Source organism: Hypanus sabinus, chromosome X1 (assembly GCF_030144855.1).
Source record: "Hypanus sabinus isolate sHypSab1 chromosome X1, sHypSab1.hap1, whole genome shotgun sequence".
NCBI lineage: Eukaryota > Metazoa > Chordata > Chondrichthyes > Myliobatiformes > Dasyatidae > Hypanus > Hypanus sabinus.
In genome coordinates this window covers 5945425-5970046 of record NC_082738.1, presented here as the reverse complement: position 1 = coordinate 5970046, position 24622 = coordinate 5945425, and the positions used below count along the sequence as shown (strand labels likewise).

Here is a 24622-nt window from a genome sequence, read left to right as displayed (position 1 = left end):
GCACGCGTACGCGCAGGAAGGGGAGGGGGAACGGGACCTTGGCACGCACCCATGGAACTGTCAACTGCAGCAGACGCAGATACGGTGGGTTTTCCTTGCCTTGAAAGCCCGCCCAAAGCTCCTCGTGTAAGTGAAAAGAGGTTTGGAGTAATGTGATGTTGGTTGTTATGAATGAGAGGGAGTTACATCCTATATGCCCATAATGCCAAGGGATTAGATGAGGCTGTGTTCTGTGTTCCAGCCACTCTTAGGAAATGAAGGTGGGAAAGTAGCTAATACTATACCCACTGGGGATACTTTGGGACAAATGATATGATTTTCTATTGGTTTTCAAAATAGTGATAGAGAATAGGACTGGTGCACAGATTAAAGTCCTAAATTGGGGCATGGCAAATTTTGGTGCCATTAGATAGGAATTTACAAAGACTGACTGAATGTGGCTGTTTACAGGTAAAGGTACACCTGACACTTGAGAAGCTTTTGAAAAATGAAAGAGTTCAGAACTGCGAGTTCCTGTTAGAATGAAGGGCAAGATTGACAGTTTTCAAGAACCCTGGTGGATGAAGAATCTTAAGGACCTGCTTAGGTAAAAGAAAGAGGTGTATGTTTGGGAAAGGCAACTGAGATAATGTGAGTCCATTGAGGAGTATAAGGCATGTAAATTAAAGGGCAAAGATGGTCATGTGAAATCCTTGGGAGATTAGATAAAGATAATCCTAAAAACATTCTAATAGTATATAAGAGCAAGAGAGTAAGAAGAAAGAGAGGAGATCCCCATTAGGATCAGAGTCATAATCTATAGATGGGTGAAGTCTAAAATAACTACTTAACTTTTGAATTTACCTTTGAGAGGACATGAAAGCTAGTGGGTTCAGGAAAAAGAACAAAGATGGCGAAGGAGGAGATATTGATTGTCTTGAAAGTCATAAAGATGGATAAGATCCCAGGACATGACTGGGTATTTCCCTGGATATAATGGAAAGCAAGGGAGGAGATTTGTGTACCTTGTTAACCATGGACAAGGTACTGAGAGATAGTAGGGTGGCTAGTGGTTTAAGAAGAGCCGGGGAACTAAAAGACCAGTCAGCATTACATGGAGTGGGAAAGTGATTGGAAGGGATTCTGAATGACAGGATTTATTTGCATTTGGAAAGGCAAGGACTGGTCAATGATAGTCAACATGGTTTTGTGGGAGATCATATCTCTCAAATGTGATTGAGTTTTTTGAGGAGGTTATCAAGAGGATTAGCAAGGATAGGTCAATAAACTTTATCTGTGTGGCCTCTAGCAAGGCCTTTAATGAGGTTCTGTATGGTAGGCTGGCCCATAAAATTATGCTACATGGGATCCTGAATGAGATAGCAAAATTAGCTTGGTGGTAAGAGGCAAAGGGTGCTAATGGAGGATTGCTTTTCAGATTGGAGGCAATGATATGCTGCAGGCACTGGTGCAGGGTCCTTTATTGTCTGTTATCTGTATAAATAATTTGGAAGAGAATATATGTACATGACATGATTAGAAAGATTGTACCAACTTCAAAGTGGATGGTATAATGGACAATGAAGAAAGTTGTCTAAGGTTACAACTAGGAAAGTGGACAAGGGAATGACTGATGGAATTTAACTTGGACAAGTGTGAATTGATGCATTTTGGGGGTTGGGACATTCTGTTCCAGTTGTACAAATCTTCAGTTAAGATGCACTTGGAGTATTGCATGCAATTTTGCTTGCCATACAGTAGGAAGGATGTGCTAAAGCAGAAAAGATTTCCAGGAATGTTGCCTGGACTGGAGGGCTTGAGTGAACAATAAGGTTGTGGATTTGTAACTGAAGTCTCTGAATGCATAATTTAAAAACTTCACTACAAATATTGTCTGCTCCTATAGCCTTGTTTTTCAGTTAGCATATGATTTTACAACTTTGCATTTATGCAGTGTCTTTTACTTCCCTTTCTGAAGATCCCAAATCAACTTACAGACAATTAAGTACTTTGCAACTGTGACAACATCAGAATATAGAAATTACAGCAGGCAAAGAAATGTAATGATGACAAGATAGTTCATTTCCATATAAATATTAGCCATAGCTTTGGAAATACTAAGATTCTCATAATGGTTATGGCACAGAAGGAGGTCATTTGACACATTATGGCTACACTAGCTCCATGTCATACCAGTCCAGCTAGTCTCTCTCCTCAGTCTAGCTAGTCATTCCTTCCATCTTCTTTTTGAATACTACAGTTGAAACTATCATCATTACTACCCTTAGCCAGTGTGCTCCTGACCATGACCACACGCATGTAATTTTTCCCCTCATATTACTTTGGGTTCTTTTAAGAATTGCATTCATTCTGTATCTTCTATTTCATGGCCCTCTGGCAATGAGGACATTTTCTCTCCATCTCCTTTATCAGATTTCCTTGGAACCCTCCCTCCCCCAGTAACTCAAAAGTGACCTGTCCAATAATGCAGCATTCCCATAGTATTGCAATAGTATGTCAGTTTGCATTTTAATTTGGGTACAGAAAATGTTTCACTTGGGAGCTTGCATTTTTGGAATTCTAAACATGACATGCATTAAATAATAATTTATATTATTCCAAAACTCATCATAAGATTCAGATTCTAAGTATGTATACTGAATACAATTTGTAGATTCATCCACCAACAGACAGAAACAAAGAAGCAGCATGGAACTCATTCAAGAAAAAATCAAACTCCCAATGTGTGAAACAGGAACAAATTGCACGAACGGTAAACAGCAAGTGGACTACACATAGAATATCAAACATCAAGCCAGGAGTCCAGCAGTAAGTATTCAGTTTAGTTCAGTTCACATCGCGCTGCTAGCCCACTGCAGGCTGCAGGGCAAAGCCTCCGTCGCTGAAGCACCCTGGACCACATCGATTACCCCAATCAAAATGCTCAATAACAGCAATAAAAAAGAGCAACTGTAATCCAGGAATACATACAACAGGAACCCCAAAGTCCCCCATATTGAGGCCCACAGCCTCTCTGATCAATCCTTGTAATGTGGATCCCAAGATTCGTGCACTTTCAATCAGTCAGAGAGATCATGGGTTTGTGCCCTTGATGTCTCAATCGGAAAGAAGCAATGCAGTTGATCAAGGGCTCACGTCCCACCTCCAGGCCTGCAGGCTGCACACTCCACTGAAAACCTCACTTAATTCCCTTCGAGACAGCAAAGCACCAGATCGGTCAATCGATTCAAAAACACACAATCAAAATGTAAATTTGAGGTTCCAATCTTAGTAAAATCATACTTGAAGGACTGCATTTATTGTTAGTTGTTTTCTCTATTGTTGACGATTTCAGCAATGCAACCAATTATTTTATTGTGTTTCCCCAGCTGCATTACCTTCCTTTTTTCTATACTGATTCTATACTGTTTCAATCCCATCTATTAATTTTGCCAATTCCTTCTATATGACACATTTATTTTTATTATTTGAAAAGTTCCGGTTAACGGTATGGTATCAGCAAAATTTACTCAGCTTGTGGCCCGAACATTGATCCACATTTATGCCACTGTCTACCCCTTTCTTTACAAATGGAATTATTTTTATTTACATTGATTTACTGATTTTTCTTCCCTTTTCTGAAATTTCATTCATATGTTATACCATACCATCTAATGTTGCTATCAAGAGATTTCATTAAAATCTAAATATATAATGTTCTGTGAGTACATTTTTTCTACCAAGTCTTTTAATTCTTAAAGAACTGCAATAGATTTGACCCCATGATTTCTTCTTATTGGTCAATGTTTATTCTCCTGCTTCTTCCTTCAGGGTATCCTCAAGTGTTTTGCCTATTATAGACAGTATAGAGTAGTTTACTGTTTTGCTTATCTCTTGTCTATAAATTATTAGTGTATTTGTTCTTATGAATTCCAAAGGATGTAAGATCTAGGGGCAGGAAAATTGTGTCAGAAGTGTTTAAATCAAATTATACCAAGCCCCAGCCAGAGTAGACTAATGTTTTAATCAGCAGTTTACGAAAAGGATGTCATGGAATTAAAGCGAGTTCAGTGGAGATTTACAAGAACTTTGCCAGAGCCCTAGAATTTTAATTTAGGAGGAGAAGTTGTCTGTTCTGGGTTATTTTCTTTGTAGCAGAGGAAGCTGAGGAATGATTTAATTTGGCAATATAAAATTATGTAAGTCTGAGGCAGAGTGAACAGGAAATATTGTTTACCCTTTGCTGAGATGTCTATAATGAGATGGTATCTGGTAGGACAGTAAAAAGAAGTTAAGGAAAAATGTGTTCATCCAAAGAAGCAATGAACACAATAGATTCTGCTGGAAGTCTAGAGCAACACACACAAAATGCTAGAGGAAGTCAGCAAGTCAGGCAGCATCTATGGAGGGGAATAATGGCTTCTGTCCCCTTCCTTTCCAATCCTGATGAAGGATAACGGCCTGAAGCATCAACTGTTTATTCCCCTCCATAGATGCTGCCTGACTTACTGAGTTCCTCCAGCATTTTATGTGTGTTATCCAAAGAAGGTTGAGACTGGGACTTAAATGCCAGTAAGGGTAACAAAGACAAAGATGTCCATGGTTTGGCTACAGTATTTCACTACTTTAACTTGATTACTGCATTCCACTGTTCTTAATTAAATATAAGTAATTTGTGATAGGTTATAAAAACATACTTCCTTCTCTTAAACGAGAGATTCTGCAGATGCTGGAAATCTAGACCAGCACACACGAAATGCTAAAGGGAACACAGCAAGTCAGGCAACATATATGGAAATGAATAAACAGTCTACCCTTCATCAGGACTCTGAAGCAGGGTCTTGCCCTGAAACATTGACTGTTTATTCATTTTCATAGCTGCTGTCTGACCAAATTAGTTCCTCCAGCATTTCATGTACTCTTACTTCTTTCAAGTTCCCAAGTTGTTTGGCATCTTTCTTCAACTGTAATTTCTGTTATTCTAGATATTTCTTTGCTGAGCCCAGAAAATTAATATGTATCTCTCCTTTTGGAAGACAGACTATGGCAACTTTCCATTTATGTAACTATTCAGGCTATTGCTATCTTTTAGTTATTCAATACTATGACACTCAGGATTCTTCAATGATCTTGCTGCTTCTTTAAATACAAATTTTACTGGTGTTTATTTAGATTAACCATAAATATTTTGTGTGGTATTCTATGCAATCTTACTACATTTTTAATTTTAACTCCTCTGTCCTTCTTAGTACCGTATATTGTTTTATTGATGTCTGTCTTCAAATCTGCTTGATTGTAGTTCAACTATTTAGTTTTCATTGCCAACACAAGTTTCAGTTTTGTTCTCCTGCATTCATTCTTTGTGGAATATGGTTACTTTCTTTCTTACTCCTTAAACAATTCCTTTGAATGTTTAACTAGCGTTATCAACTTTTTTAGCTTTCTCCTCAATCATCCTTTCTACATTATAAGATTAAAAATTAATTTAAAACGGTTTCTAACATGCCTAACATGGTCGATTCCCAGCCTCCCAAACGGCCACATCTGCACCAGGTGTGTCCAGCTGCAGCTCCTTAGGGACCGGGTTAGGAAACTGGAGATGCAGCACGATGACCTTCATCTGGTCAGGGAGAGTTGAGGAGGTGATAGAGAGGAGCTATAGCCGAATAGTCACACCGGGGACTTGAGACAGTTAAGTGGGTAACGGTCAGGAGAGGGAAGGGCAAGAAGCAGGTGCGAGAGAATACCCGAGTGGCTGTCCCCTTTAACAATAAGTACTCCTGTTTGAGTACTGTTGGGGGAGACGGCCTATCTGGGGGAAGCAACAGTGGCCGCGCCTCTGGCACAGAGTCTGGCCCTGTGGATCAGAAGGGTAGGGGAAGAAAGAGGATGGCAGCAGTGATAGGGGACTCTATAGTGAGGGGGTCAGACAGGCGATTCTGTGGATGCAGGAAAGAAACACAGATAGTAGTCTGCCTCCCAGATGCCAGCGTCTGGGATGTTTCTGATCGCGTCTACAACATCCTGAAGTGGGAAGGAGAACAGCCAGAGGTTGTGGTACATACTGGTACCAACGACATAGGTCGGAAAACGGAGGAGGTCCTGAAAGCAGACTACAGGGAGTTAGGAAGGAAGTTGAGAAGCAGGATCTCAAAGGTAATACTCTCGGGATTACTGCCTATGCCACTTGACAGTGAGTATAGGAATAGAATGAGGTGGAAGTCAAATGTGTGGCTGAGGGATTGGAACAGGGGACAAGGATTCAGATTTCTGGATCATTAGGACCTCTTCTGGGGCAGGTGTGACCTGTACAAAAAGGATGGGTTGCACTTGAATCTGAGGGGGACCAATATCCTGGCAGGGAGGTTTGCAAAGACTGTTGGGGAGAGTTTAAACTAGAATTGCTGGCATGCGGGAACCAAACTGAAGTGCTGGAGGAAAGGGAGGTTGGCTCACAAATAGAAAAAGCTTGGAGAGGGTGCAGAAGGGAGGATAGGCAGGGATAGAGAAGGGATGCATTCAGACCAATGGTTTGAGATGTGTCTATTTTAATGCAAGAAGCATCATGAATAAAGCAGATGAGCTTAGAGCATGGATCAGCACTTGGAGTTATGATGTTGTGGCTGTTACAGAGACTTGGATGGTGCAGGGGCAGGAATGGCTACTTCAAGTGCCAGGCTTTAGATGTTTCAGAAAGGACAGGGGGGGAGGCAAAAGAGGTGGGGACGTGGTACTGTTAATCAGAGATAGTGTCAAGGCTACAGAAAAGGAGGAAGTCATGGAGGGTTTGTCTACAGATTCTCTGTGGGTGGAAGTTAGAAATAGGAATGGGTCAATAACTCTACTGGGTGTTTTTTATAGACCATCCAATAGTATCAGGGACATCGAAGAGCAGATAGGGAGAAAGGAGTAATAAGAACAGGGATGTTGTGGTGGGAGATTTTAATTTCCCAAATATTGATCGGCATTTCCTTAGAGTGAGGGGTTCAGATGGGGTGGAGTTTGTTAGGTGTGTTCAGGAAGGTTTCTTGACACAATATGTAGATAAGCCTACAAGAGGAGAGGCTGTACTTGATCTGGTATTGGGAAATGAACCTGGTCAGGTGTCAGATCTCTCAGTGGGAGAGCATCTTGGAGATAGTGATCACAATTCTATCTCCTTTACCATAGCATTGGGGAGGGATAGGAACAGACAAGTTAGGGAAATGTTTAATTGGAGTAAGGGGAACTATGAGGCCATCAGGCAGGAACTTGGAAGCATAAATTGGAACCAGATGTTCTCAGGGAAACATACTGAAGAAATGTGGCAAATGTTGCATGGGGTTCTGCATAGGTACATTCCAATAATACAGGGAAAGGATGGTAGGGTACAGAAACCATGGTGTACAAAGGCTGTTGTAAATCTAGTCAAGAAGAAAAGAAGAGCCTAAAAAGGTTCAAAAAGCCAGGTAATGATAGAGATCTAGAAGATTATAAGGCTAGCAGGAAGGAGCTGAAGAATGAAATTAGGAGAGCCGGAAGGGGCCATAAGAAAGCCTTGGTGGACAGGATTAAGGGAAACCCCAAGGCATTCTACAAGTATGTGAAGAGCAAGAAGATAAGACGTGAGAGAATAGGGCCAATCAAGTGTGACAGTGGAAAAGTCTGTATGGAACCGGAGGAGATGGCAGAGGTACTGAATGAATATTTTGCTTCAGTATTCACTACAGAAAAGGACCTTGGCGATTGTAGGGATGACTTGCAGTAGACTGAAAAGCTTGAGCTTGTAGATATTAAGAAAGAGGATGTGCTGGAGCTTTTGGAAAGCATCAAATTGGATAAGTCACTGGGACTGGACTGGATGTACCCCAGGTTACTGTGGGAAGTGAGGGAGGAAATTTCTAAGACCCTGGCGATGTTCTTTGTATCATCAATGAGGACGGGAGAGGTTCCGGAGTATTGGAGGGTTGCGGATGTTGTTCCCTTATTCAAGAAAGGAAGTAGGGATAGCCCAGGAAATTATAGACACATGAGTCTTCAGTGATTTGTAAGTTGATGGAGAGGATCCTGACAGGCAGGATTTATGAACATTTGGAAGTGCATAATATGATTAGGAATAGTCAGCATGGCTTTGTCAAAGGCAGGTCGTGCCTTACGAGCCTCATTGAATTTTTTGAGGACGTAACTAAACACATTGTTGAAGGTGGAGCCATAGATGTAGTGTATATGGATTTCAGCAAGGCATTTGATGATGTAGCCCATGCAAGGCTTATTGAGAAAGTAAGGAGGCATGGGATCCAAGGGAACATTGCTTTGTGTATCCAGAACTGGCTTGCCCACAGAAGGCAAAGAGTGGTTGCAGACGGGTCATATTCTGCATGGAGGTCGATGACCAGTGGTGTGCCTCAGGAATCTGTTCTGGGACCCCTACTCTTGGTGATTTTTATAAATGACCTGGATGAAGAAGTGGAGGGATAGTTTAGTAAATTTGCTGATGCCGCAAAGGTTGGGGGTGTTGTGGATAGTGTGGAGGGCTGTCAGAGGTAACAACGGAACATTGATAGGATGCAAAACTGGGCTGAGAAGTGGCAGACGAGTTCAACCCAGATAAGTGTGAGGTGGTTCATTTTGGGAGGTCAAATTTGATGGCAGAATGTAGTATTAATGGTAAGACTCTTGACTGTGTGGAGGATCAGAGGGATCTTGGGGTCCAAGTCCATAGGACACTCAAAGCTGCTACGCAGGTTGACTCTGTGCTTAAGAAGGAATGTGGTGCATTGGCCTTCATCAATCATGAAATTGAGTTTAAGAGCCGAGAGGTAATGTCGCAGCTATATAGGACCCTGGTCAGATCCACCTTGGAGTACTGTGCTCAGTTCTGGTCGCCTCACTACAGGAAGGACGTGTAAACCATAGAAAGGGTGCAGAGGAGATTTATAAGGATGTTGCCTGGATTGGGGAGCATGCCTTATGAGAATAGGTTGAGTGAACTCGGCCTTTTCTCCCTGGAGTGACAGAGGATGAGAGGTGACCTGATAGAGGTGTATAGCATAATGAGAGGCATTGATAATGTGGATAGTCAGAGGCTTTTCCTTAGGGCTGAAGTGGCTAGCATGAGAGGTTTTAAGGTGCTTGGCTGTAGGTACAGAGTAGATGTCAGGGGTACATTTTTTACGCATAGAGTAGTGAGTGCATGGAATTGGCTGTTGGCGGCGGTGGTGGAGGCTAAAATGATAGGGTCTTTTAAGAGACTCATGACAGGTACATAGGTACATGGAGCTTAGAAAAATAGAGGGCTATGGGTAAGCCTAGTTTGTTCTAAGGTAAGAACATATTCGGCACAGCCTTGTGGGCCAAAGTGCCTGTATTGTGTTGTAGGTTTTCTATGTTTCTAAAGTAATTTCAGCTCTGTAAGAGCTGTATGAACTGCTGGAGGAACTCAGGGAGTCAAGCAGCATCTGTGGTGGTAAAAGGATGGTCAGTGTTTCAGGATGGGACCCTGCATCAGAGCTGAGAGTGTAAAGGGAGGGTAGCCTGTGTAGAGAGGAGAGGAGGAGGCTTGAGGCAGGGGTTGGGATAATAGGTCAAACCAGGTAAGGTGGGAGATGATAGGCAGATGGAGTCAGATGGTTGGGGTGGAGGCTGCTGGGTAGAAACAGATGAAATAAAAAAAATGCAAATCAAACCAGATGGGTGAGAGAAGGAAAAGAAAGAGGGCTGGAAGGTAATAAATGGAACTAAAAAAGGGAGGGATGATTAGCAAATGGAACCAGATGAGGGAGGAGATGATAGGAAAAGTTGGTGAAGGGTGAAGAAATCCAGGTGCATAGGCTTGTGGGTGAACGGCAGATGGAACTAGATTTGAGTGGGTATCAAATCTAGGTAAGTGGGCGTAGAGAGGGGAAGGAAGGGAATGGAAAAGGTAAAGAAAGGGAAAGGGAAATAAGGTAGAGCAGTAGGAGTGAAAAATGAATGCTGCATGTGTGAGTTGTCTGAAATTGGGAAATTCCGTTTTCATAGTCTGCAGTCCAATCCATTTCTTATTCCTGTCATCTTCTGGTTCTACTTACCCATTATTCCTCACTACCTGGTTCCACCCATCACCCCTGTCTCACCACTCTTTCTCCCCATCTTTACGCTGGCTATTCTCCCTCGAAACTCAAAATCATGAGGCAGCATCTCAACCCAAAATATTGAATGTCCTTGCATCTCCATAGACGCTGCTTGCTCTGCTGAGTTCCCTCAGCAATTTGTTTTACACTTCAGATTCCAACATCTTGTCATCTTTGTATCAAGTATCTCAGTTAGAAACACCTGAAAAAAATGACACAAAGTATCTCTTGGATGTTGATGCATGTGTGAACTGTTTCACTTCTGTTTTTATGAAGTAGCTAATGCTTTCTTAAAGGCAGGCTGAATTGCTAATTGGTATCATCATGCCTCCCTCTCCTGGCATGCACTCAACATAGCAGGCAGGAGGATGTAGCATGAAAAATACAGTAGTCCAAAACCGATTTTTTTTTAATGCAGTCTGGTGCTATTAAGAAGATTCTGTTGTAAAACAGGACTAGTGATTAACATTGCTTGGAGAGTGGAACCATAACAGCAAAAGAACCATCCTTCCAAATATATTGTTGTCTCTTAATGCAGCTTGGACATATTCCTTGAAGTGCCATCATAGATCTGCTCCCACCAACCTCATCACCTCCACTGCCACCATTGTTTGGTAAGTACACCTGTGCTAATTTGAAATTTCTTCATTCCTACAGCAGGACTGAAGTAAGCTGCAGAGAGTTATAAAATTAGTCAGCTCCATCATGGGTACTAACCTCCATAGTAATCAAGATATCTTCAAGGAGCGATGCCTCAAAGAGGCGGCATCCATCATTAAGGACCCCCACCACCCAGGATATGTCCTTTTCTCATTGTTACCGTCAGGAAGGAGTTCCAGAAGCCGGAAGGCATACACTCATTGATTCAGGAACAGCTTCTTCCCCTCTACCATACGATTTCTAAATGGATGTTGAACCCATGCATACTACCTCGATACTTTTTTATTTCTGTTTTGCACTACTTATTTTAATTGAAATACTTAATATACATACTTAATGTAACTTAGTTTTTTCTCTATTATTAACATATTGTATCATTGCTGCAAAGTTAACAAATTTCACGACATATGCCAGTGATATTAAACCTGATTCTGATGCTGAAGTTGCTGCCATTTGACTTGATTGTCAGGTGCAGTGCATGTATGTGTCCCTGTCCAGGATAGGCAGTTCAATGAACTGAAAAGGAATATAAAAGAACTCAAGCAAAAAGGTGGGATTGAGCCTATTCATTGAAGATGTGACCAATAAAATAGATATGGCAAACCAATGAATACAGCATTTATAGATTTTCAGACTTCCAGCAAGGCCCCTACAGAAGATTGATCAACAAGGATAGAGCACACATAGATTGATAATTGGTTATCAGACAGTGAGCTAAGATGAAAAAGATCTTTCTCAGATTGACAGGCAGTGCCAACAGAAAATTTCATTGGAAGTTGTCAAACAGATAGAGTTTCAAGATGAAGTTGTATCCTTCTCAGTAAAGGCTGAATGTCTGTCAGGATAAATAATTTCTGGTACCAAGCACAGAAGTTTACAACTAAAGTTTTTGTATTATGAATCCAATGTCACTTGCAACTCAAACACCTATGTAAATCCAAAAGTAAACACAAAGTACACTGCAGATGCTGTGGTCAAATCAACATGTACAAACAAGCTAGATGAACTCAGCAGGTCGGGCAGCATCCGTTGAAATGAGCAATTAATGTTTCAGGCTGAGACCCTTAATCAGGACTGAAGAAAGAGGGGGCAGGGGCCCTATAAAGAAGGTGTGGAGGGAGGGTGGAAGGTGCCAGGTGAAAAACTAATCAGAGGAAAGATCAAGGGGTAGGGGAGGGGAAGCAGGGAGGGGACAGGCAGGAAAGGTGAAGAAGGAATGTAAGGGGAAAGCACTATGGGTAGTAGAAGAAGGCAGAATCATGAGAGAGGTGACAGGCAGCTGGAAGAGGAGGCAGAGTGAAAGGGGAAGGGAGAGGGAGGGAATTACCGGAAGTTGGAGAATTCGATGTTCATACCAAGGAGCTGGAGACTACCCAGACGGTATATGAAGTGTTGCTCCTCCAGCCTGAGTTTGGCAAAGTAGTATGAGTACCTGAGTATGTAAATCTATTCTTTTCTAGTGAGAAAAAGCCAGAGAGCCAACTGCGATGGCTTTCACTTCTCATTACAGTCCCAGTATTTCTGTGATCCTCCATAGAGTTTTCCTTTCAGCCCTTCTATTCACTTTTAATAATAGAACATAGAAATCCTACAGCACAATACAGGCCCTTCGATCCACAAAGTTGTGCCGAACATGTCCCTACCTTAGAAATTACCTAGAGTTACCCATAGCCCTCTATTTTACTAAGCTCCATGTACCTATCTAAAAGCCTCTGAAAAGACCCTATCGTATCTGCCTCCACCACCGCTGCCCATACCCCATTCCACTCATTCACCACTCTCTGAATAAAAAACTTCTCCCTGACATCTCCTCTGTACCTACTCCCCAGCACCTTAAACCTGTGTTCTCTTATGGCAACCATTTCAGCCCTGGGAAAAAGCCTCTGACTATCCACACGATCAATGCCTCTCATCATCTTATACACCTCTATAAGGTCACCTCTCATCCTCTGTCACTCCAAGGAGAAAAGGCCGAGTACACTCAACATATTCTCATAAAGCATGTTCCCCAATCTAGGCAACATCCTTGTAAATCTCCTCTGCACCCTTTCTATGGCTTCCACATCCTTCCTGTAGTGAGGCGACCAGAACTGAGCACAGTACTCCAAGTGGGGTCTGACCAGGGTCCTAGATAGCTGCAACATTACCTTCAGGCTCTTAAACTCAATTCCACTATTGCTGAAGGTCAATACACTGTACGCCTTCTTAACCACAGAGTCAATTTGCACAGATGCTTTGAGCATCCTATAGACTCAGACCCCAAGATCCCTCTGATCCTCCACACTGCCAAGGGTCTTACAATTAATACTATATTCTGCCATCATATTTGACCTACCAAAATGAACCACCTCACACTTACCTGGGTTGAACTCCATCTGCCACTTCTCAGCCTAGTTTTGCATCCTATCAATGTCCCGCTGTAACCTCCGATAGCCCTCCACACTATCCACAACACCTCCAACCTTTATGTCATCAGCAAGCTTACTATCCCATCCCTCATCCAGGTCATTTATAAAAATCACGAAGAGTAAGGGTCCCAGAACAGATTCCTGAGGCTCCCCACTGGTCACCGACCCTCATGCAGAATATGACCCGTCTACAACCACTCTTTGCCTTCTGTGGGCAAGCCAGTTCTGAATCCACAAAGAGAGGTTCCCTTGGATTCCATGCCTCCTTACTTTCTCAATAAGCCTTGCATGGGCTACCTTATCAAATGTCTTGCTGAAATTCATATACATAACATCTACTGCTCCACCTTTATCAATGTGTTTAGTCACATCTTCAATAAATTCAATCAGGTGTGTAAGGCACGACCTGCCCTTGACAAAGCCATGCTGACTATTCCTACTCATATTATACCTCTCAGGATCTTCTCTTCCTTTCTTTTTCAATATTTTTTATTGATTACTTACAAAAAAAGAATACAGAGTACAGGAGGATATATATCATTTACAATATATGTGAATCACACTTGTAGTCTCATTACCCTATATTCATGTAAATTAAATTGAAATGTAATATTGAAAAGTAATAATTTTATTATACAAAAAAATCGATACCCACTACCAAGAAAAGCTGTTTGGTAAAGAAAGGAAAAAGGGAAAAATCCTTATCATATAGTAAAACATATTATAAGCCAACATCTGTACTTGATAACAAATCAAAGATTTTGAACATAATTCAAAAAAGATCCCCACAATGTTTGAAAGTCTTGTCTTGATTCAGAAATTGAACAATTAATCTTCTCTAAATTTAAGCATGACATAACATCGCTCAGCCATTGAGCATGAATAGGTGGAGAAACATCCTTCCACCTAAGCAACAATGCCCTCCTAGCTATAAGAGAGATAAAACCCAAAATGTGCAAATCAGGTGTCTCCAAGATAATATCTTTTCCTCCAACAATACAGAATAAGGATGTCAAAGAGTTTGGTTTAAAATTTATTTTAAAAAGTACAGAAAAATTTTGAAAATACTTCCTTCGAGTATTTTTCAAGACTCAGACATGTCCAGAACATATAACCATATAACAATTACAGCACGGAAACAGGCCATCTCAGCCCTTCTAGTCCATGCTGAACGCTTACTCTCACCTAGTCCCACCTACCTGCACTTAGCCCATAACCTTCCATTCCTTTCCTGTCCATATACCTATCCAATTTTACTTTAAATGACAATACCGAACCTACCTCTACCACTTCTACTGGAAGCTCATTCCACACAGTTACCACTCTCTGAGTAAAGAAGTTCCCTCTCGTGTGACCCCTAAACTTTTGCCCCTTAACTCTCAACTCATGTCCTCTTGTTCGAATCTCCCCTACTCTCAATGGAAAAAGACTATCCACGTCAACTTTATTTATACCCCTAATAATTTTAAATACCTCTATCAAGTCCCCCTCAACCTTCTTCGCTCCAAAGAATAAAGACCTAACTTGTTCAATCTTTCTCTGTAACTTAGGTGCTGAAGCCCAGGTAACATTCTAGTAAATCTAAGGACACTGGAGTTTTTCCTAACTTCTGACTTCTGATTTCTTTAATTTGCCATTTATCTATAAAGGTTTTTAACTGGTTAGCCAATAATTTACCTGTTTTGTTTCCATGAATATAAAATTGACTTTTTTTCTTTTAGGAGTTGTGTTTCAATTGGATATATTAAAAGAAGATCATATTTAGTTTTAATTTCAACACACCTTTTATATAAAGCAAGTTCTGGAGTAAAGGTATATTTTTGATCTAATTGTTTCAACTGATTAGCTAGTTCAATTCTCTCTTTGTTAGCTTTTTTCTTAACACTCGCAGTATAAGAAATAATTTGACCTCTAATATAAGCCTTGAAGGCATCCCATATACTAAGACTAGAAGTCTCTTCTGGTGTATTCTCTTAAAAAAAAAGAATAATTTGTCTCTCCACAAATTTTAAAAAATTGTTATCTGATAGCAAAGTTGGATTAAAATGCCAAAATCTGTTTATTTGAAGGAAACCTGGGAGATTTAAAGATAAAAACACAGGAGCATGATCTGAAACAGCAATTTCTTTATCTTCACAGGATCGAACTAATGGAATCAATTGTCTGTCAATAAAAAGATAATCAATCCTGGAATACGTATGATGGACATGGGGAAGAAAACGAATACTCCTTACCTATTTGATGTAACAAACGCCAGATATCAACAATATCACATTTCATTAGAAAAGATTGAATAAACAAAGCTGGATTTACTAAGTATTGCTGGCTTAGAAGATGATCGATCTAAAACTGGGTCTAGCCAACAATTAAAATGTCCACCCAAGACCAATGAGTAAAGACTTAGATTAGGTAGAAATGAAAAAAAGCTGCAAAAACCCTGGATCATCTATATTTGGGGCGTACAAATTAGCAAATACCATTAATTTATTATCTAATTCTCCTGATACTATAACAAAACACTCATTGATATCAAACAGTACTTTACATTGAACAAGAGAACTATAAAGTATTATCTATAAAAATCGAAACACTCCTAGACTTAGCCTGAAAGGAGGAATTAAATTGCAGTCCTTTCCAACGACTAACGAGGTGTAAATTATCACATTTATGAACATGAGTTTCTTGTTAAAAAAAATTGGGATCTTAAGTTTTTTAATATATGTAAATATCTTACTCCATTTCACAGGGTGTTTTAATCCTTTAACATTAAAATTTAGTGAATTAATGGTATGATCCATTTTTAATACGATTTAAAAGAAAAGTTAGAATAGTAACCACTGAAATGTATATTTCTACTTCTACTTCTGTTTTCTAAGTCGATAATCTTCTGTCTTAATTTTTCATTAGACTTTGACTATTTTTCACAGTGTTTGCAGATCTTCAATTTTCGCATCCAAAATCGTCAGAGTATCTTCATTCTCCTTTAATCGTTTATCATGTTCACTTAAGGCTTTTCTGAATAGAAACAAATTTTACATCAATTTGTTTAATTTCAGAGCTGAGTTGCTGGAACTTCTGCTGGAATTCCTCAGAAAATTCTTTTTTATGTTTCTGAAGCATCTCCATAATAGATTCCAACGTTACACGAGGGTCATCTTCTTTCTTAGTACCGTTGGCAGCCCTCATAGTAAAACAATATTAAGTTTAAAAGCAAGATTTAAAAACAGGTTGGAAACAGCAAAGTAGGTAATATAGGAGCAGCTACAAAAAGCTGTTATTCCATCAACAACCAGTAGGCATCTCCAGGATCTTCTCCATCAACTTACCAACCACTGAGGTAAGACTTACTGGTCTATAATTTCCTGGGCTATCTCTACTCCCTTTCTTGACTAAAGGAACAACATTTGCAACCCTCCAATCCTCTGGAACCTCTCCCATCCCCATTGATGATGCAAAGATCATCGCCAGAGGCTCAGCAATCTCCTCCCTCGCCTTCCACAGTAGCCTGGGGTACATCTTGTCCAGTCCCGGTGACTTATCCAACTTGATGCTTTCCAAAAACTGCAGCACATCCTCTTTCTTAATATCTACATGCTCAAGCTTTTCAGTCTGTTACAAGTCATCACTACAATCACCAAGATCCTTTTCCATAGTGAATACTGAAGTAAAGTATTAAAAAATTCATTTGAAAATTCAATGCCTGTTTTCACATGTCTGCAGATTAAAACTAGCTCAGTTACCATCAGCCTATTTGGCTTCTGTGTCTAAGATGTCAGGCTGTATGTTTAACATCAAATACTGAATGACCTCCAACTGTTTAGTAGGAGCCATTGTCTTTGATTCCCACTACATATGCTCTACCCTATGATCCTAGACTATGATTCTGTCCCTCTCCTTGGCAACCATGAAAGACTGAAATAGTTAGTAAATTTACATTTTGGTTTTAGGAATAACATCTTTTTTTAACTTTATAATATGACCCAGTTTCACCTTTTCCTCAGCTCATCTGTTTTTGATAGCTTCATGCAGTCTTTGTTATTTCAAGACCTATGTCTTGAAGCATCTGGGCAAATCTCTTTTGTTCAACGTTAAAGACCTTGAGATCAACCAAATCTCTGCTGCTTTGTCCTACTTTGCACGTATTCTAAAACCACCATTACCCTGTTAGCTGACTTCTGGTTAAACAACACTTCAATCTGAAAATTCTCACCTTATTTCCAAACCTTCCATTCTCTTCTCTCTGTAGCTCTGTAGCTTCCACAATTTTGCAAGATACGTGTACTTTTTAAATTTAGATTGGCTCAAACGGGCAGAATTAAATCATTCCTTTAGTTATGAAAGCCTTAAACTCTGTAATTCCCTTCCTACAGTACCCTACCAATATATTTTCCCTTTATGGTACTCCTGATTTTCATTTAATGCAGTCCACTACCAGTGGTAGTGGGGACAGTTAAATCTTGTGTTCACTCATCACAAACAAGCAATTTTTTGCAATATCTCAAACTTACTGAAAAGTTCTGAAAGGCCCCAGTTGCTTTTTAAATCTCACACTAACTCACCACAAACATGCAACTGCTCAGGATATCTTAAGCCCGGCTTTGTAACCCTATTTTCAATTTAGTTTTGAGCATTCCCCTTCATTTTATATATCTCTAAGGGATCTCCCCTATTCTAATTCTCTACATTTGTAATTTTCTTTATCCAGCCCCCTCTCCCTTTGATATCCAGGGTTCCTTGGGTTTGTTGTCCTTGTCTTTCATTCACAAAGGATTAAATTGCTCTATTTTACTTCAGAATGCAAATTCATTGGTTATCAGACAGTGAATAAAGATGAAACAGATCTTTCTCAGATCGACAGGCTGTGCCAACAGAAAATTTAATTGGAAATTGTCAAACAGGTGGAGTTTCAAGCTGAAATTGTATCCTTAATGTCATTATTTTAAACTCACCATTTTATTTCTGAATCCAAACTCATGGGATATAGATGTACTTGCAAACAAGTACTCCCAGTCTGTTTTTGCCAGATCCTGCACTATGATGTTTGAAACTGGCTGGTCCCAATTAAGGACCTTGTTTTCTGTTCCATCCTTATCTTTTTCTATAACTATGTGAAAATTTACAGAGTTACAGTCATGATCTCCAAAATGCTATTACACTAATTCCCCAGTCACTTGTGCAGCTATATTCCATAAGATTAGGTTTCCTAGTGTCCCATCTGGAGAAGGACCATCTATATACTGGCTCATAAAAGACTGTCCAACATAAACTTCCAAACATTTCCACCCTCTCTAAGCTTTTTATGCTAAGGCACTCACAGTTAATATTAGAGAAGGTGAAGTTTTCTACTGTTATAACCTATTGTTTTGCAGCTGTCTGCGATTTGCCTACCAATCTGTTTATCTATTTCCTTTTAACTGCAGGAGGCCTGTGGTATGCCTTCAGCAAAGGGATCACCCCCCCCCCCTTTTTATTTCTAAATTCTGCCAATGTGGCCTCATTTGACATTCCTCCCTCATTATTGGATTCTTTCATTAATGTTGCAGCACCATCTCCTCCTTAAAAATTCTCTTAATAGATTCTTTCTTTTCCTGTATCCATTTAGATTCCCATTTATATATAAAATCTTCTGGTATATTTTCTCCTATTTTGTCTAATTCTATTCTAATCCATGCTGGTTTATCTTCATCAAAAAAAGATGCAATAAATCTAATTTGATTTGCTTTTTAATAATTCTTAAAAATTGGTAATTGTAGCCCTCCTAGGTCAAATTTCCATGTCAATTTTTCCAACGATATTCTTGATATCTTACCTTTCCAAAGGAATTACCTCACACATTTATTTAACTCTTGAAAAAATTTCTGTGGTAATTATATTGGTAATGTTTGGAATAAATATTGTAATCTAGGGTATATATTCATCTTTACAGCATTGACTCTACCTATTAATGTTATTGGTAACATCATTCATTTATCAAGATCCTCTTGAATTTTTTTCAATAATGGCAAATAATTTAATTTATATAAATTCTTAATATCATTATCAACTCTTATATAGATTTTATATATAAATGGGAATCTAAATGGATACGGGAAAAGAAAGAATCTCCTATACTAAAACATTTGATTGATTTATGGAATAAGATAAATGTTGATGATGCGATAAAGAAATCTTGATTAGTAAAGAGACCTTTAATTCAAAATAAACTTATCCCTTTTACAATGGATAATCAACTTTTATATAACTGGTTTCACAAAGGGATTAGATATATAGGAAACTGTTTTGAAGGAGGTATATTAATGCCATTTGACCAATTAAAGAATAATTATAAAATATCAAATAACACTCTTTTCTGTTATTTCCAATTAAGGGCTTATTTAAGAGATAAACTGGGTCAAACAATGTTATTGCCGAAACCTAATGAAATAGAAACTTTAATTCATAAAGGAAAAATTAAAATATTTATTTCTTGTATGTATAATTTGATTCACAAACAGGCAATTAAACAAGGAATTCATAAGTCAAGACAAAAATGGGAAACTGATTTGAATATTAAAATTGATGAAACAAGTTAGTCAAGATTATGTCTTGACAGTATGACAAATACAATAAATGTTCGACTAAGATTAGTACAATATAACTTTTTACATCAAATATATATTACACCACAAAAATCCTCTTAATAGTCAGACACCTTGAACTCAAGGGAGAGCAATATCCTTGCAGGTAGGTTTGCTAATATGGTTCGGGAGGGTTTAAAATAATTTGCCAGGGGGATAGGAAGAAGTGCATGGAGAAAAGCCAAATCTAACATATAGAGAGGCTTTGAGGAAAGAGAAGCAGAATAAAGGATGTAAAGGTAGTAAGGTAGAAGGGCTAAAATGTGTGCACTTCAATGCAAGAAGCATCAGGAACAAAGGTGATACACTGAGAGCTTGGATACATTCATGGAATTATGATGTAGTGGCCATTACAGAGACTTGGCTGGCACCAGGGCAGGAATGGATTCTCAATATTCCTGGATTTCGGTGCTTTGAAAGGGATAGAGGAGGGTGGAAGGGGAGGAGGGGTGGCATTACTGCTCAGGGATACTATTACAACTACAGAAAGTGTGGGTTAAGTAGCAGGATCCTCTTTTGAGTCAGTATGGGTGGAAGTCAGGAACAGGAAGGGAGCAGTTACTCTATTGGGAGTATTCTGTAGGTCCCCTGGTAGCAGCAGAGATACCAAGGAGCAGATTGAGAGGCAGTTTTTGGAAAGGTGCAAAAATAACAGGGTTGTTATCATGGGTGACTTTAACTTCCCTAATATTGATTGGCACCTGATCAGTTCCACAATGGTTTAGACGGGGCAGGGTTTGTTAAGTGTGTCCAGGACAGATTAATGTCACAGTATGTTGACAGGCTGACTAGGGGGAATGCAATACTAGATTGAGTATTAGGTAACGAACCATGTCAGGTTACAGATCTCTCAGTGGGTGAGCATCTGTGGGACAGTGACCACCGCTCCCTGGCCTTTAGCATTATCATGGAAAAGGATAGAATCAGAGAGGACAGGAAAATTTTTAATTAGGGAAGGGCAAATTATGAGGCTATAAGGGTAGAACTTGCGGGTGTGAATTGGGATGATGTTTTTGCAGGGAAATGTACTATGGACATGTGGTCAATGCTTAAGGATCTCTTGCGGGATGTTAGGGATAAATTTGTCCCGGTGAGGAAGATAAAGGATGGTAGGGTGAAGGAACCATGGGTGACAAGTGAGGTGGAAAATCTAGTCAGTTGGAAGAAGGCAGCATACATGAGGTTTAGGAAGCAAGGATCAGATGGGTCTATTGAGGAATATAGGGTAGCAAGAAAGGATCTTCAGAAGGGGCTGAGGAGAGCAAGAAGGAGACATGAGAAGGCCTTGGTGAGTAAGGTAAGGGGAAACCCCAAGGCATTCTTCAATTATGTGAAGAACAGAAGGATAACAGGAGTGAAGGTAGGACCAATTAGAGATAAAGGGGGGAAGATGTGCCTGAAGCCTGTGGAAGTGAGTGAGGTCCTCAATGAATACTTCAGTATTCACCAATGAGAGGGAACTTGATGACAGTGAGGACAATATGAGTGAGGTTGATGCTCTGGAGCATGTTGATATTAAGGGAAAGGAGGTGTTGGAGTTGTTAAAATACATTAGGATGGATAAGTCCCCGGGGCCTGACGGAATATTCCCCAGGCTGCTCCACGAAGTGAGGGAAGAGATTGCTGAGCCTCTGGCTAGGATCTTTATACCCTCGTTGTCCATGGGAATGATACCAAAGGATTGGAGGGAGGCGAATGTTGTCTCCTTGTTCAAAAAAGGTAGTAGGGGTAGTCCGGATAATTATAGACCAGTGAGCCTTACGTCTGTGGTGGGAAAGCTGTTGGAAAAGATTCTTAGAGATAGGATCTATGGGCATTTAGAGAATCATGGTCTGATCAGGGACAGTCAACGTGGCTTTGTGAAGGGCAGATCATGTCTAACAAGCCTGATAGAGTTCTTTGAGGAGGTGACTGGGCATATAGATGAGGGTAGCGCAGTGGATGTGACCTTCATGGATTTTAGTAAAGCTTTTGACAAGGTTCCACATGGTAGGATTATTCAGAAAGTCAGAAGGCATGGGATCCAGGGAAGTTTGGCCAGGAGGATTCAGAATTGGCTTGCCTGCAGAAAGCAGAGGGTTGTGGTGGAGGGAGTACATTCGGATTGGAGGGTTGTGACTAGTGGTGTCCCACAAGGATCAGTTCTGAGACCTCTACTTTTCGTGATTTTTATTAACGACCTGGATGTGCGGGTAGAAGGGTGGGTTGGCAAGTTTGCAGACAACCAAAAGGTTGGTGGTGTTGTAGAGGATTGTCGAAGATTGCAGAGAGACATTAATAGGATGCAGAAGTGGGCTGAGAAGTGGCAGATGGAGTTCAACCCAGAGAAGTGTGAGGTGGTACACTTTGGAAGGACAAACTCCAAGGCAGAGTACAAGGTAAATGGCAGGATACTTGGTAGTGTGGAGGAGCAGAGGGATCTGGGGGTACATATCCACAGATCCCTGAAAGTTACCTCACAGTGTAGTTATGAAAGCTATGAGGTGTTAGTTTTCATAAGTCAAAGGATAGAGTTTAAGAGTCACGATGTAATGATGCAGCTCTATAAAACACTGGTTAGGCCACACTTGGAGCACTGTATCCAGTTTTGGTCGCCTCACTATAGGAAATATGTGGAAGCATTGGAAAGGGTACAGAGGAGATTTACCAGGATGCTGCCTGGTTTAGAGAGTATGCATTATGATCAGAGATTAAGGGAGCTAGGTCTTTACTCTTTGGAGAGAAGGAGGATGAGAGGAGACATGATAGAGGTATACAAGATATTAAGAGGAATAGATAGAGTGGACAGCCAGCACCTCTTCCCCAGGGCACCACTGCTCAATACAAGAGGACATGGCTTTAAGGTAAGGGGTGGGAATTTCAAGGGGAATATTAGAGGAAGGTTTTTTACTCAGAGACTGGTTGGTGCATGGAATGCACTGCCTGAGTCAGTGGTGGAGGCAGATACATTAGTGAAATTTAAGAGACTACTGGACAGGTATATGTAGGAATTTAAGGTGGGGGGTTATATGGGAGACCGGTTTAAGGGTCAGCATAACATTGTGGGCCGAAGGGCCTGTACTGCGCTGTACTATTCTATGTTTCTATTAAAATACAGTAGATACAGTTTGGCCTGGCATTTCTTCTCACATACATTATCACATCTATGTAAATCCTATTGGTTTTGACTTAGTTTTCTTTCCATATTTGAATGTACCGACTCACAAATTCACTTCCAATCTATGCCCCAGTCCCCTACCAAATTAATTTAAACCCTCCCCAAAGGCAGCAACAAATCTCCCAGCAAAGTTACTGCACTATTCCAGTTCAGATGCATGTTGTATAGGTTCCAGCATCCCAGAAATGACCCCAATAATCCTGAAATCCAAATCCTCCTTCCCTACTCCATTTCTTTGGGCACACATTTCTCTGACCTATCCTCTAATTCTTATCCATACTAGCACATGGCACCAGAAGTAATCCAAAGATTACAAATTTAGAGATCCTGGTTTTTAATGTGCTACCTAGCTCTGCATCCAATATGTTGTAAAAGGATACTTAGGCCCTCTGAATATCAACATTGTCGGATCACTCTTCATTTAAAAAATACTCTGCTTTTCTGTTTTGTGGATGAAAGTGAATAACTTTTCATTTTTCTACATTGTATCTGTTAGGTTCTTGCAGACTCTTTCAGCTTGTCAAGAACCCCTTGAAACTTTTTTGCATTCCCAGCCCATTCAAAATACCATCTACTATAGTATCATCAAGAAATTTGAAAATATGATCATTGGTTCCCACAGCCAAATCATTGATCTCAACCATGAATAGCTGGAGTCTGTGTTACCTAGTTCATCTTGTAATTGCTGAATTTGTGAATTTCAGCTACCACCTACCTCAGTTTAATATATCTTTGTTATTATATTCTCCAGGCTATCAGCTTTAACGGATTGCTTCTGAATAATGCACATAACTTTTCTCCCTCAATTCAGTGGTTACCTAAGACCATGGCCATTATTAGGGAAGGGATCTTGCTGTGAATATGTTCAAAATCAACACCACAAATTTCTCTATGCTTACACGGTGCTAATGCAGAAGGAGTGGCACCACTAGTGGAAATAGTGTTTTTTGTCAACACCAGTAAATACATATAAAAGTGGAAGGAAATAATTTCATTATAATAGCTGCCCCACTAGCACCTATGGTATTTTGCATAAAAGGACGATGGATTAACAGAGTGAAGGGCAGAAGGATGTAGCATGAAGGAAATGGAATTCCAGATGGAGCAGCTGCATCAGGCACGAAGGGTATTCCACACTGAGCTCATTAATGTTGATGATGTGATTTATATCTTTAAGTTTGCTCAAGTGTTATTCCAAAATAAACTATCTAGTTTATGATCTTCAGAGGGTAAATGCCTAGGATGACAGAGAGGTAAGAAGGAACTCTGGTGTTATGGAATATGTAAACACTTAAGATTGCTTTTCTGGTATTTGATTTAAGGCACTATATCTTGGCAAACGCAGACACCAGTCTCCTACCTTCAGTAAGTGTGAATTGTATATTTGGAAACTTGTGGATTTGAGTTTTGAAATGCACTATTTCCAATATTTGCTGAAGTGATTGCATCTACGCTCAATGGCCACTTTATTAGGTACCTCCTAATACCTTATGCCTCATGTACCTAGTGAAGTGGCCACTGAATCTTCTGCTGCTGTAGCCCATCCACTTTTAGGTTCAATGTGTTGTGTATTTAGAGATACTATTCTGTATACCACTGTTGTAGCCCACGGTTATTTGAGTTACTGTCGCCTTCCTGTCAGCTTGAACCAGTCTGGCCATTCTCCTCCGACCTCTCTTAGTAACAAGGCAGCTTCACCAACAGAACAGG

General features: G+C 40.1%; 1 long non-coding RNA gene across 1 annotated transcript; it reads left to right on the top strand.

Annotated features, from left to right (window-relative positions):
• Positions 1-53: 53 nt before the first annotated feature.
• LOC132384442 (uncharacterized) lies at positions 54-15439 on the top strand. Its single transcript, XR_009508898.1, has 4 exons — positions 54-126; positions 2654-2808; positions 10609-10684; positions 15278-15439. It is a non-coding gene; the product is annotated as an uncharacterized LOC132384442 (long non-coding RNA).
• Positions 15440-24622: the final 9183 nt, after the last annotated feature.